The following is a 15,225-nucleotide window of genomic DNA, read 5'->3' on the forward strand; positions in this document are numbered from 1 at the left end:
CGCAATAAGTGTTTATTGATTGGTTTGCGCAAAATTTATAGCGTTTACAAAATAGGGGATAGTTTTATTGCATTTTTATTATTTTTTTTTTTTACTACTAATGGCGGCGATCAGCGATTTTTTTTTTCGTGACTGCGACATTATGGCGGGCACTTCGGACAATTTTGAGACATTTTTGGGACCATTGTCATTTTCACAGCAAAAAATGCATTTAAATTGCATTGTTTATTGTGAAAATGACAGTTGCAGTTTGGGAGTTAACCACAGGGGGCGCTGTAGGAGTAAGGGTGCACCTAGTGTGTGTTTACAACTGTAGGGGGTGTGGCTGTAGGTCTGACGTCATCAATCGAGTCTCCCTATAAAAGGGATCACTCGATCGATGCGCCGCCACAGTGAAGCACGGGGAAGCCGTGTTTACATACGGCTCTCCCCGTTCTTCAGCTCCGGGTAGCGATCGCGAGGGGGCGGCTAGAAACGAATAGCCGCGCCCTCATCCCGGATCGCTCCCTGAGGCTTACCGACCGCTGCATGTACCGGGGGGGTCCCGATCGGACCCCCGACCCGCGGAAAGGCAGCGACGTGCGGGCACGTCGTTCTGCCTGTCCGTGCCATTTTGCCGACGTATATGTACATGCGGCGGTCGTTTAACCACTTCGATGAATGAATGAAATGAATGAAAAAACTTATATAGCGCGGCACATGCAAACTGAATCGCCTCTGGGCCACTTTCGCCCCTTCCTGCCCAGGACAATTTTCAGCTTTCAGCGCCGTCACACTTTGAGCCCCCATTCACACCATAGGCGTTTTGTCGCCTGTAGTGTGACGCCGCTGCCGCCAGAGGGATGAAAACACATTGCCCTCTATGGAGATGGTTCACATCTCCACGCCGAACGCCGGACGCCTGTCGCCTGCCGCCTGAAAAAAGGTCCCGGACCTTTTTTTCAGGCGGCTTTTGGCGTTCGGGAACCATCTCCATAGAGGGGCACATCTAGGCGGACAATCGCGGCGTTTTGTCGCCGCAAATCGCGGTACAAAACGCCGCTATTTGCCGCCGCAATTCGCGGGACAAAACGCTGCGATTTTGTCCGCCTAGATGTGAATGGAGCCTAAATGCTACACTGCACCCAAACTACATATTCATCATTTTTTTCCCACAAATAGAGCTTTCTTTTGGTGGTATTTGATCACCTCTGCGGTTTTTATTTTTTGCTAAACAAATTAAAAAAGACCAGCATTTTTGGAAAAACAAAAATTATTTTTTTGTTTCTGTCATAAAATTGTGTTTTCCCCTTCACTGACGGGAACTGATGAGGCGGCACTGATATGTAGAATTGATGGGCACTGATATGCAGCTCTGATGGGCACTGAGAGGTGGAGCGGAGCAGTGGGGACATCTTGCAAAGGGATAAAAAGGAGCCTGTGATTGGCCGCTCCAGATTACAGAACCGTTTCACCAGTCTATTCTCCAATGTATGCCTGTCCTAGGCAATACCATATAACAACAATCCACCCTCTCCGGGCACTGTAAGGGTTAACCCGCGCTGTGCCGTCTTATTGGTATTCTCTTGCAGTGCCATCTGGAGAAGATGGATATTACACTCCCGTGTCGCCGTTTCCTCGTATCAGAGGCAGAACAGATCGAATTGTATTAGCAGCCCTTGTGTGCCGATCTCCATTATTTCTCTATTACTCCGGCACAAGACCCGCGCTGTATATTGATAAATCAGAGGACCAGCTGCGTGTCAGAAGAGTGATAATAAATGGAGACGTTTATCCCTCTCACCTAGGAGCCCCCTTAATAATTGGACTTAAAGCGGACCCCCCCCCCCCCCTCCCAAAAACAAATTGGGGTAGATTCAGGTACCTTTTGCGGCGGCGTATATCCAGATACGCCGCCGTACTCTGAATTCCGCGCCCGCGTAGCGTTACGCCGATTCACAAAGGCAGTTACGCTGAAAGAATAGGCTTCCTCCACCGGCGTAACTTGATTGCGGCGGCGTAGAATTGTGTGCAATATAACTTTGGCCGCTAGGGGCGATTCCGTTGTTGTCGGCGTAGAATATGGTAATTTCCTAGATACGCCGATTCACAAACATACGTGCGCGCGCGCGTTCGTTTTTTACGTCGTTTGCGTTAAGGCTTTTTCGGCGTAAGGCTGCTCCTGCTATTTAGGAGGCGCAGCCAATGTTAAGTATGGACGTCGTTCCCGCTTCGAAATTTGAATTATTTACGTCGTTTGCGTAAGTCGTACGCGAATAGGGCTGGACGTAATTTACGTTCACGTCGAAACCAATACGTCGTTACGCCGTACTTGGAAGCAATGCACACTGGGATATGTACACGGACGGCGCATGCGCCGTTCGTAAATCACGTCAATCACGTCAGGTCATCACATATTACCATAAAACACGCCCCCCTTCCCCATTTGAATTACGCGCGCTTACGCCGGCCCCATTTACGATACGCCGCCGCGACTTACGGAGCAAGTGTTTTGTGAATACTGCACTTGCTCCTGTAAGTTGCGGAGGCATAGTGTAAATATACTACGCTGCGCCGCCGTAAATTATAGCGTAGCTACCTGAATCTAGCCCATTGTGTGCATCTGGCCCCAGCCCCCCTCCCTCACCCACAATTGGAGATACCTTCCATGCCTTGATTGCGCTCAATCCACGCATGCACAGATTTGGTGAAGGACTATGCTTGGCCCTCAGTACCCAGCAGAGACCTTCAGCATCGTTATGCCGCGTACACGCGATCGCAAATTCCGACAACAAATGTTCGATGTGAGCTTTTGGTCGGAAAATTCCGACCGTGTGTAGGCTCCATCGGACATTTCCTGTCGGAATTTCTGACAGCAAAAATTTGAGCGCTGGTTTCTTAAAGCGGAGGTTCAACCAAATAACATCTATATAAGACCAAATTCTTTATACCGTATTTATCGGGGTATACGGCGCACCGGCGTATAACGCGCACCCCAAACCTAGAAAGGTAGTTTAAGAAAAAAAAAAAATTTGCCCTGCATCCATCGGCAGCCTTGTCTGGCGTCCGTCTGCGGCCTTGAGCGGGGTCCGTCCAGCCTTGTGGGTGTCCGTCTGCGGCTTCCTTGCGTGGGGTCCGTCCAGCCTTGTGGGTGTCCGTCTGCGGCCTTGCGCGGGGTCCGTCCAGCCTTGTGGGTGTCCGTCTGCGGCTTCCTTGCGTGGGGTTCGTCCAGCCTTGTGGGTGTCCGTCTGCGGCTTCCTTGCGTGGGGTTCGTCCAGCCTTGTGGGTGTCCGTCTGCGGCTTCCTTGCGTGGGGTCCGTCCAGCCTTGTGGGTGTCCGTCTGCGGCCTTGCGCGGGGTCCGTCCAGCCTTGTGGGTGTCCGTCTGCGGCTTCCTTGCGTGGGGTTCGTCCAGCCTTGTGGGTGTCCGTCTGTGGCTTCCTTGCGTGGGGTTCGTCCAGCCTTGTGGGTGTCCGTCTGCGGCTTCCTTGCGCGGGGTCCGTCCAGCCTTGTGGGTGTCCGTCTGCGGCTTCCTTGCGTGGGGTTCGTCCAGCCTTGTGGGTGTCCGTCTGCGGCTTTGGAGGTGTCCGTCTGCCCGGGGTTGAAGCGGTGTTTGTTTTTGCATTTGGCGCCGAGAGGAGCCGGATTTCCTGTGTGTGTTCGGCTCCTCTCGGCTTGTCTCGGCTCCTCTTGCGTGGCTGCGGGCGAAGCCGAGCCTAGCCGAGTGTGCAGTACGCTCGGCTCGGCTCTAGGCTGCGGCGCTCGGCTTGTCTCGGCTACTCTCGCGTGGCTGTGGGCGGAGCCGAGCGTGGCCAAGCCTAGCCGAGTGCGCAGTACACTCGGCTCGGTCTATTTCGGCGGCGCCCGGGAACAGCAGTATCGGCGTGTGTGTAAACACAGATATCCACGTCCTGTCAGGGAAAGGAGACCAATGGTGTGTTCCTTGTACATAGGGACACACTATCGGTCACCTCCCCCAGTCAGTCCCCTCCCCCCACAGTAAGAATCACTCCCAGGGAACACATTAACCCCTTGATCGCCTCCTAGAGTTAACCCCTTCCCTGCCAGTCATATTTTTACAGTAATCAATGAATTTTTATAGCAGGGATCGCTGTATAAATGTGAATGGTCCCAAAAATGTGTCACAAGTGTCCGATGTGTCCGCCGCAATATCGCAGTCACGATAAAAATTACTAGTAAAAAAATAATAATAATAAAAATGCTATAAATCTATCCCCTATTTTGTAGCTGCTATAACTTTTGCGCACACCAATCAATATACGCTTATTGCGATTTTTTTTCCCGATCGTGTGTAGGCAATAGAGCGGCACGATTAATCGTCAAGAATCGTTATCGCGATCTTTTTCCCGTTGCGATTCTTGACACAGGGTTTCCCGATCTTTGACATGAAAAGAATTTTCTCTCTGCTCTCAGCCAAAAGTCAGTCTGGGCAATCCGCCAAGTTTTAAAAACATTCTTTATTGGTGGAAAGTTAAGTCTAAACATTGTATCACTTCAAAGGAATAAACTTCTGTATGTAAATTAGGGAACGTTTAACCACTTAAACACCAAGGGCCAGATCCACATAGAAATAGATGGGCGCAGCGTATCAGAGATATGCTACGCCGCCGTACCTTACCTGGCGTTCTTTCGAATCCTCAAAGATTTTGCGCCGTAAGTTACGGCGGCGTAGTGTATTTCTGGCGGCGGAATTCATATCGGCGATTAGGGGGCGTGTTTCATTTAAATGAAGCGCGTCCCCGCGCCAAATAAACTGCGCATGCTCCGTTTCTAAATTTCCCGCCGTGCATTGCGCTAAATGACGTCGCAACGACGTCATTTTTTTTAACTTAGACGTGAATTACGTCCATCCCGATTCACGGACGACTTACGCAAAAAAAAAAAATTCAAATTTCGACGCGGGAACGACGGCCATACTTAACATGGCAAGTCTAACTACACGCTACAAAATAGCAGCTTTAACTATACGCCGGAAAAATCCGACTACAGACGACGTAAGAGAATGCGACGGCCGCGCGTATGTTTGTGGATCGTCAGAAATAGCTAATTTGCATACCCGACGCGGAAAACGACGTGAACGCCACCCAGCGGACGCCGAAGTATTGCATCTGCGATCCGAAGGAGTACGAGGACGTATACCTGTCGGATCTAACCCAGATGCCGTCGTATCTTGGTTTGAGGATTCAAACCAAAGTTACGACGCGGGTAATTTGAAAGTACTGTGGGCCAGATTCACGTAGATCAGCGGATCTATAGATCCGCTCGATCTACCTGATTTAAGATCCGCTCCTGCAAGTTTGCGAGGCAAGTGGGTTATTCACAAACCACTTACCTCCAAACTTGCGGCGGCGGATCGTAAAACCCCCGGCGTAATTCAAATTCCGCGGCTAGGGGGAGTGTACTATTTAAATCAGGCGAGTTCCCGCTCCGATTTAAATGCGCATGCGCCGTCCGCGAAATTTCCCGGCGTGCACTGCCCCCACTGACGTCGCTAGGACGTCAGTGGTTTCGACGCTTACGTAAAAGACGTCCATCCGTATTCCAGAACGACTTACGCAAACGACGTTAAAAAATTCAAATTCGACGCGGGAACGCCGGCTATACTTAACATTGGCTGCGCCTGATAAAAGAAGGGGTAAGTATACGCCGGGAAAGCCGCTACGGAAACTACGTAAGAACACTGCGTCGGGTCCGCGTACGTTCGTGAATTTGCGTATCTCGCTGATTTACATATTATTCAACGTAAATCAGCGGGAACGCCCCCGGCGCCATTTTCAAATTGAAAATAAGATCCGACAGTGTAACACAGTGTAACACTGTCGGATCTAGCCCTATCTATGCGTAACTGATTCTATGAATCAGACGCATAGATAGGACCAGTGTAAGTCAGAGATACGATGGTGTGTCTGTAGATACACCGTCGTATCTCTTTGTGAATCTGGCCCTCTGTCTGTGGATCTGGCCCCAAACATTTTTCTGACCGCTCTTTTCAAGTTAAAATCATTATTTTTTTTTGCTAGAAAATTACTTAGAACCCCCAAACATTATATATTTTTTTAGTAGAGACCCTAGAGAATAAAATGGCGGTTGTTGCAATATTTTATGTTGCACTGTATTTGCGCAGCAGTCTTTTTAAATGCAATTTTTTTGGAAAAAATTACTTTAATGAATTTAAAAAAAAAATAGCCAGTAAAGTTAGCCCATTTTTTTTTTTTTTTTTTGTGTAAATGTAAAAGATTTTACGCCGTGAGAATCGCGATCTTTATTCTAAGCAAAAAAATCGTGATTCTCATTTTGGCCAGAATCGTGCAGCTCTAGTAGGCAAGGCCGGCTTGAGAGGAATTGTGTCGAAAAAAAATCTTTCTTTTCCATGACATGAATAACGGTCGCATGAGGCGGCGTACACACGGTCGAACATGTCCGCTGAAACTGGTCCGCGGACATATCCGACCGTGTGTACGGCCTAGCGGACAGGTTTCCAGCGGACAAAAGTTTCTTAGCATGCTAAGAAACTTGTCCGCTGGAAACATGTCCGTCGGACATGTCCGATGGTTAGTACACCTAACCGGACATGTCCGCTGGTTATGACGTGTAACCAGCGTCCCGAAATCCCGCGCATGCGTCGAATTGATTCGACGCATGCGTGGAAGCATTGCACTTCCGTGTTTGAGAACGTCGGTGTCTTCTACGTCACCGCGTTCTCTGTCCGCGGGGATTTTGGTCTGATGGTGTGTACACACATCAGACCAAAAGCTCCCAGCAGACATGTCCGATGAAAACGGTCCGCGGACCAGTTTCAGCAGACATGTTCGGTCGAGTGTACGAGGCCTTAGGCATAAAACTTCCCTTCCGATCAATTTACATTCCATTGGGACAAACTGGGACAATCAGCCAGGGTGGAATATACTCAATCGTGTTGCATAGATCGGCAGCACTGAGATGCTTAGTTCATGAATTGAATAGTATTTTGACCAATCAGATTACTGCGTGGTAAAACCAGAGATGCCGTTGATAAATAATGATTGCATCTTCTGACTAGTGATTAAAATCCACATTTCCCGTGTGTGCCATATCGATCGAATGGGTTCATGACTTGAAATCCATTATTCTCCGTGGGAGAGATCGATCAAAAAAGAAATTGATCATTTATTAAAGTGTATATGACCACCATAAATGAATAGCATTAAACAAGAATTTGTAATATTATTGATTGTTTCTGATCAATCAAATCACTACGTACGGCGGCGGCTTAACTTTGTGCGGGCGTAACGTATGTTATTTACGTTACGCCGCCGCAATTTAGAGAGGCAAGTGCAGTATTCACAAAGCACTTGCTCCGTAAGTTGCGGCGGCGTAGCGTAAATCGGCCGGCGTAAGCCCGCTTATTTCAAATGTGGAAGAGGTGGGTGTGTTTTATGGAAATTATTCGTGACCTCACGTAAATGACTCTTCGAACGAACGGCGCATGCGCCGTCCGTGGACGTATCCCAGTGCGCATGCTCCAAATCACGTCGCAAATAGTCAATGCTTTCGACGTGAACGTAACCTACGCCCAGCCCTATTCTGAATCGACTTACACAAACGACTTAAAACGTAAAAAATACGACGCTGTGTCGATGTCCATACTTAACATTGGCTGCGCCATCTTTTTGGTGGTTTATCTTTACGCCTGAAAACGCCTTACGTAAACGGCGTATCTTTACTGCGACGGGCGTGCGTACGTTCGTGAATAGGCGTAGCTTGCTGATTTACATATTCTAGGTGTAAATCAGCGTTCACGCCCCTAGCGGCCAGCGTAAATTTGCAGCTAAGATACGACGGTTTAGGAGACTTACGCCGGTCGTATCTTAGCAACATTTAAGCGTATCTCAGTTTGAGCATACGCTTAAATGTACGACGGCGCGGATTCGGAGTTACGATGGCGTATCTACTGATACGCCATCGTAACTGTACATGAATCCAGCTATTAATGTGTGTGTGTCAAACAACTGATTGTAATACAGATCAATCATCTTTATAAGATTGTTTATGAACGATCGCAGGTATTGCATTATTCGATATTAGTAATTGATAATAAAGTGCGTGTAACTAAATCAATCGCACATTGATACATTTATGGCCACCTTAATAGGGATTGTACAATCCGATTGCAATGGGTGTGGTGAGCTTAACCACTTAAGACCCGGACCAAAATGCAGGTTAAGGACCTGGCCGGTTTTTGCGATTCGGCACTGTGTCGATTTAACTGAAAATTGTGCGGTCGTGCGACGTGGCTCCCAAACAAAATTGGCGTCCTTTTTTTCCCACAAACAGAGCTTTCCTTTGGTGGTATTTGATCACCTCTGCGGTTTTGATTTTTTGCGCTATAAACAAAAATAGAGCGACAATTTTAAAAAAAAATGCAATATTTTTTCCTTTTTGCTATAATAATTATCCCCCAAAAATATATATAAAAAAAATGTTATAAGCGTTTATCGATTAATTTTGCGCAAAATTTATAGTGTTTACAAAATAGGGGATAGTTATCCGCGACCGCGACATTATGGCGGACACATCGGACAATTTTGACACATTTTTGGGACAATTGTCATTTTCACAGCAAAAAATGCTAAAAAAAATGCACTGATTACTGTGAAAATGACAATTGCAGTTTGGGAGTTAACCACTAGGGGGTGCTGAAGGGGTTAAGTGTGACCTCATACTTGTTTCTAACTGTAGGGGGGCGGGGCTGGACGTGTGACATCATCGATCGTGTTTCCCTATATCAGGGAACACACGATCAATGACAGCGCCACAGTGAAGAACGGGGAAGCTGTGTTTACACACAGCTCTCCTCGTTCTTCAGCTCCGGGGACCGATCGCGGGACTCCAGCAGGGATCGGGTCCGCGGGTGCCACAGTCACGGAGCTTCGGACCGGGTCGCGGGTGCGCGCCCGCGACCCACGGCTGGGCACTTAAAGAGGACGTACAGGTACGTGATTGTGCCCAGCCATGCCATTCTGCCGACGTAAATGTGCAGGAGGCGGTCCTTAAGTGGTTAAAGCAAAACTTCAGTCATTTCTTCATCTATTAAATCTTCTGCCCTTGTTGTTGTCGTTTTAACTTTACTTCTGCCAGTAAATCCCTTATACAGCCCACTTCCTGTTTCTTGTCATAAGGCTAGGCCTATGGGGAGAGACAGAGAGAGAGACAAAGACAGACAGAGACAGACAGAGAGACAGAGACAGACACAGACAGACACAGACAGAGAGACAGACAGACAGACACAGACAGACAGACAGAGACAGACAGACACAGACAGAGACAGACAGACAGAGACAGACAGAGACAGACAGAGACAGACAGACAGAGACAGACAGACAGAGACAGAAAGACACAGACAGAGACAGACAGACAGACAGAGACAGACAGAGACAGACAGAGACAGACAGACAGAGACAGACAGACAGAGACAGAAAGACAGAGACAGACAGACAGAGACAGACAGAGACAGACAGAGACAGACAGAGACAGACAGAGACAGACAGAGACAGACAGAGACAGACAGAGACAGACAGACAGATCATAAGAGGGACAATGAGCACTGCAGAGCTGGAGGTGTGCCTCTGTGTGTCTGTGTAAATCCAGGAAGTGAACAGACAGCGGCTTCAGCTGCCCACAGTTAAAATGGCTTCAGCCAGACTCAGTGGAGGGAGATTTCTGCAGCATATTTGGCAAGTACAGAATCACAGTATATATAAAATAATATGCAAAGTGGCTAGAGGGAAGCTTCAGAATGGCAAAGATGTTTTCATTACAAATTATGTGAGCAGACTGCAGATCCCTAGTAAGTGTGTGTTTGCATGTGAAATAGGGACCTTTTCCCCCGTACACACGATCTGATTTTTCGACAGCAAAAGTGAGCTTTTGAATGGAAATTACGACTGTGTGTAGGCTCCATCTGACTTTTTCTGTCGGAATTTCCGCCAACAAAAGATCGAGAGCTGGTTCTCAATTTTTCAGACAGAAAAAAATTCCGATTGGAAATTTCCGATCGTCTGTGGCCATTCCGACGCATGCTCGGAAGCATTGAACTTCATTTCGGCTCGTCGTAGCGTTGTACGTCACCGCGTTCTCGACGGTGGAAAGTTGTGGGACCGTGCGTATGCAAGCCAAGCTTGAGCGGAATTTTGTCAGAAAAACCATCCGAGGGCTTTTAGCATGTGGGCAGATCTAGGAACTATGACATCACAGAGTGATGGACAACCAGATAGTATCAAGCAAAAAGACCCTTGATGCCCTTTATTGGACTACAAGTCCCAGCATTCTTAATGCAGAGGTGAAATCTCCCTTCGGCATGGGAAGTCTCTCACCCCAGAGGAGTTCTACTAGAGCTCATAGCAGAGAACAGACACAACAGACGGCAATTTTACCAAAATGTTCAAATCATTTCCAGGGACACTTTCCAGGCAATTCACAATTCCCTATAAATCCAGATACATCACACGTCACACGTCACACATCACACATCACACGTCACACATCACATGTCACACGTCACACGTCACACATCACACGTCACACGTCACACATCACACGTCACACGTCACACGTCACACGTCACACATCACACGTCACACATGTTACATCTGAACTTGCAGAGGGCGTCACATTTTACATTTGGTAACAGGCAGAAAAAACTGATTCTCACGTGCAGGAAATGTACGGAGACGACGCTCTCATCAATCACAACCATAATAAACCCACAACATACATTTCCAGGAACAACTTCTCCGATACTGAGACTTCAACACAGTGCAGTGAGAGGCAGCAACCAATGTACCATGCGTGTCATCCAAAGGAGAGATCCCAGTGTATCATCATGTAACTATTGTATGATCCCAGTGTATCATCATGTAACTATTGTATGATCCCAGTGTATCATCATGTAACTATTGTATGATCCCAGTGTATCATCATGTAACTATTGTATGATCTCAGTGTATCATCATGTAACTATTGTATGATCCCAATGTATCATCATGTAACTATTGTATGATCCCAATGTATCATCATGTAACTATTGTATGATCTCAGTGTATCATCATGTAACTATTGTATGATCTCAGTGTATCATCATGTAACTATTGTATGATCCGAATGTATCATCATGTAACTATTGTATGATCCCAGTGTATCATCATGTAACTATTGTATGATCTCAGCGTATCATCATGTAACTATTGTATGATCTCAATGTATCATCGTGTAACTATTGTATGATCCCAATGTATCATCATGTAACTATTGTATGATCTCAGTGTATCATCATGTAACTATTGTATGATCAGTGTATCATCATGTAACTATTGTATGATCTCAGTGTATCATCATGTAACTATTGTATGATCTCAATGTATCATCATGTAACTATTGTATGATCTCAATGTATCATCGTGTAACTATTGTATGATCTCAGTGTATCATCATGTAACTATTGTATGATCCCAGTGTATCATCATGTAACTATTGTATGATCTCAGTGTATCATCATGTAACTATTGTATGATCCCAATGTATCATCATGTAACTATTGTATGATCTCAGTGTATCATCATGTAACTATTGTATGATCTCAGTGTATCATCATGTAACTATTGTATGATCAGTGTGTATCATCATGTAACTATTGTATGACCCCAGTGTATCATCATGTAACTATTGTATGATCTCAGTGTATCATCATGTAACTATTGTATGATCTCAGTGTATCATCATGTAACTATTGTATGATCAGTGTGTATCATCATGTAACTATTGTATGACCCCAGTGTATCATCATGTAACTATTGTATGACCCCTGTGTATCATCATGTAACTATTGTATGATCTCAGTGTATCATCATGTAACTATTGTATGATCTCAGTGTATCATCATGTAACTATTGTATGACCTCAGTGTATCATCATGTAACTATTGTATGATCTCAGTGTATCATCATGTAACTATTGTATGATCTCAGTGTATCATCATGTAACTATTGTATGACCCCAGTGTATCATCATGTAACTATTGTATGATCTCAGTGTATCATCATGTAACTATTGTATGCTCCCAATGTATCATCATGTAACTATTGTATGACCCCAGTGTATCATCATGTAACTATTGTATGATCTCAGTGTATCATCATGTAACTATTGTATGATCTCAGTGTATCATCATGTAACTATTGTATGACCCCAGTGTATCATCATGTAACTATTGTATGATCTCAGTGTATCATCATGTAACTATTGTATGATCTCAGTGTATCATCATGTAACTATTGTATGACCCCAGTGTATCATCATGTAACTATTGTATGATCTCAGTGTATCATCATGTAACTATTGTATGATCTCAGTGTATCATCATGTAACTATTGTATGATCTCAGTGTATCATCATGTAACTATTGTATGACCCCAGTGTATCATCATGTAACTATTGTATGATCTCAGTGTATCATCATGTAACTATTGTATGATCCCAGTGTATCATCATGTAACTATTGTATGATCAGTGTATCATCATGTAACTATTGTATGATCCCAATGTATCATCATGTAACTATTGTATGATCCCAGTGTATCATCATGTAACTATTGTATGATCAGTGTATCATCATGTAACTATTGTATGATCAGTGTATCATCATGTAACTCTTGTATGATCACAATGTATCATCATGTAACTATTGTATGATCAGTGTATCATCATGTAACTATTGTATGATCTCAGTGTATCATCATGTAACTATTGTATGATCCCAGTGTATCATCATGTAACTATTGTATGATCCCAGTGTATCATCATGTAACTATTGTATGATCTCAATGTATCATCATGTAACTATTGTATGATCTCAATGTATCATCATGTAACTATTGTATGATCCCAATGTATCATCATGTAACTATTGTATGATCTCAGTGTATCATCATGTAACTAGTGTATGATCGCAATGTATCATCATGTAACTATTGTATGATCTCAATGTATCATCATGTAACTATTGTATGATCCCAATGTATCATCATGTAACTATTGTATGATCTCAGTGTATCATCATGTAACTAGTGTATGATCTCAGTGTATCATCATGTAACTATTGTATGATCCCAGTGTATCATCATGTAACTATTGTATGATCTCAATGTATCATCATGTAACTATTGTATGATCTCAATGTATCATCATGTAACTATTGTATGATCCCAATGTATCATCATGTAACTATTGTATGATCCCAGTGTATCATCATGTAACTATTGTATGATCAGTGTATCATCATGTAACTATTGTATGATCAGTGTATCATCATGTAACTCTTGTATGATCACAATGTATCATCATGTAACTATTGTATGATCAGTGTATCATCATGTAACTATTGTATGATCAGTGTATCATCATGTAACTATTGTATGATCTCAGTGTATCATCATGTAACTATTGTATGATCCCAGTGTATCATCATGTAACTATTGTATGATCCCAGTGTATCATCATGTAACTGTTGTATGATCCCAGTGTATCATCATGTAACTATTGTATGATCTCAATGTATCATCATGTAACTATTGTATGATCTCAATGTATCATCATGTAACTATTGTATGATCTCAGTGTATCATCGTGTAACTAGTGTATGATCGCAGTGTATCATCGTGTAACTATTGTATGATCCCAATGTATCATCATGTAACTATTGTATGATCTCAGTGTATCATCATGTAACTATTGTATGATCTCAGTGTATCATCATGTAACTAGTGTATGATCTCAGTGTATCATCATGTAACTATTGTATGACCCCAGTGTATCATCATGTAACTATTGTATGATCTCAGTGTATCATCATGTAACTATTGTATGATCTCAGTGTATAAACATGTAACTATTTATATTACAATAACATAAAACCCATCAGCAATCTAGAACCCCCTCTGGCAATCTTGCCCCCTGCATGTGGGTGATCACCATGCCCATTGGCACTGCAATAAAGAATAGAAGTTGTGAATGATGAGTGTCATGCAGAGACACACAAGTTACCTGTACATGGACTCCATGCCTTCCCCAGTCTATGTCCCTGGGCAGCCTGGGACTGGCATATGACTGTGGAGTGCCCAGCCTGGCAGCATCTCTAGGAGGATCCTCTTCTATCTGCCTGTCTACAGGAGAGATGCCTGGGCTGCAAGCAAAAGAGACTCGCAGGCCACGCCCCTCTACGTCAGCCAAACCCGCCCCTCCGAACTACAATTACCGTATAGTACGGAGTAGAAGCGCCTCAATGAGGACCAGTGATGCTACTCTAGGAATTCAGAAGCAGTTTAGTCCTGAAATGGAAAACAATGTGCAGAAAAAAGTAAATATTTTTCCATCAACATCCTCAGTGTTGCTAAAAAGAAATAAATCAATAAACATTGGAGGGAAACAATAATAATAAATGTAAAAGCTGAATTCCCTTATAAGCAATTTACAAGAGACATGTATGGGCCAGGATCTCGTAGCCGCGCGTAACTTTGTGCGGGCGTAACGTATCCGATTTACGTTACGCCTCCGCAACTTAGACGGGCAAGTGCAGTATTCTCAAAGCACTTGCTCCGTAAGTTGCGGCGGCGTAGCGTAAATCGGCCGGCGTAAGCCCGCCTAATTCAAACGTGGGACAGGGGGGCGTGTTTTATGTTCATTTTATGTGACCCGACGTGATTGACGTTTTTCACGAACGGCGCATGCGCCGTCCGCCGAAATCTCCCAGTGTGCATTGCTCCTAATACGCCGCAAGGAGGTATTGGTTTTGACGTGGACGTAAATTACGTCCAGCCCCATTCACGGACGAGTTACGCAAAATTTTCAGATTTCGTCGCGGGAACGACGGCCATACTTAACATTGGTACGCCGCACTTACGCCACCATATAGCAGGGGTAACTATACGCCGGGAAAAGCCTAACGTAAACGGCGTAAATGTACTGCGTCGGCCGGGCGTACGTTCGTGAATTCGCGTATCTAGCTGATTTACATATTTCGACGTGTAAATCAGCATACACGCCCCTAGCGGTCAGCGTTAAAATGCAGTTACGATCCGACGGCGTAAGAGACTTGCGCCACCATATAGCAGGGGTAACTATACGCCGGGAAAAGCCTAACGTAAATGGCGTAAATGTACTGCGTCGGCCGGGCATACGTTCGTGAATTTGCGTAT

The 15,225-nt window shown here is 44.8% G+C and overlaps 1 protein-coding gene across 1 annotated transcript in view; it reads right to left on the reverse strand.

Annotated features, from left to right (window-relative positions):
* The window catches only part of CHST15 (carbohydrate sulfotransferase 15), a 104,417-nt gene extending 90,195 nt beyond the window's left edge, over positions 1-14,222 (reverse strand). Inside the window, exon 1 of the mRNA XM_040361346.1 lies at positions 14,075-14,222. The gene's annotated coding sequence lies outside the window, so the exon portion shown is untranslated. The remainder of the gene's footprint in view (positions 1-14,074) is intronic.
* Positions 14,223-15,225: the final 1,003 nt, after the last annotated feature.

Source organism: Rana temporaria, chromosome 8 (assembly GCF_905171775.1).
Source record: "Rana temporaria chromosome 8, aRanTem1.1, whole genome shotgun sequence".
Taxonomy (NCBI): Eukaryota; Metazoa; Chordata; class Amphibia; order Anura; family Ranidae; genus Rana; species Rana temporaria.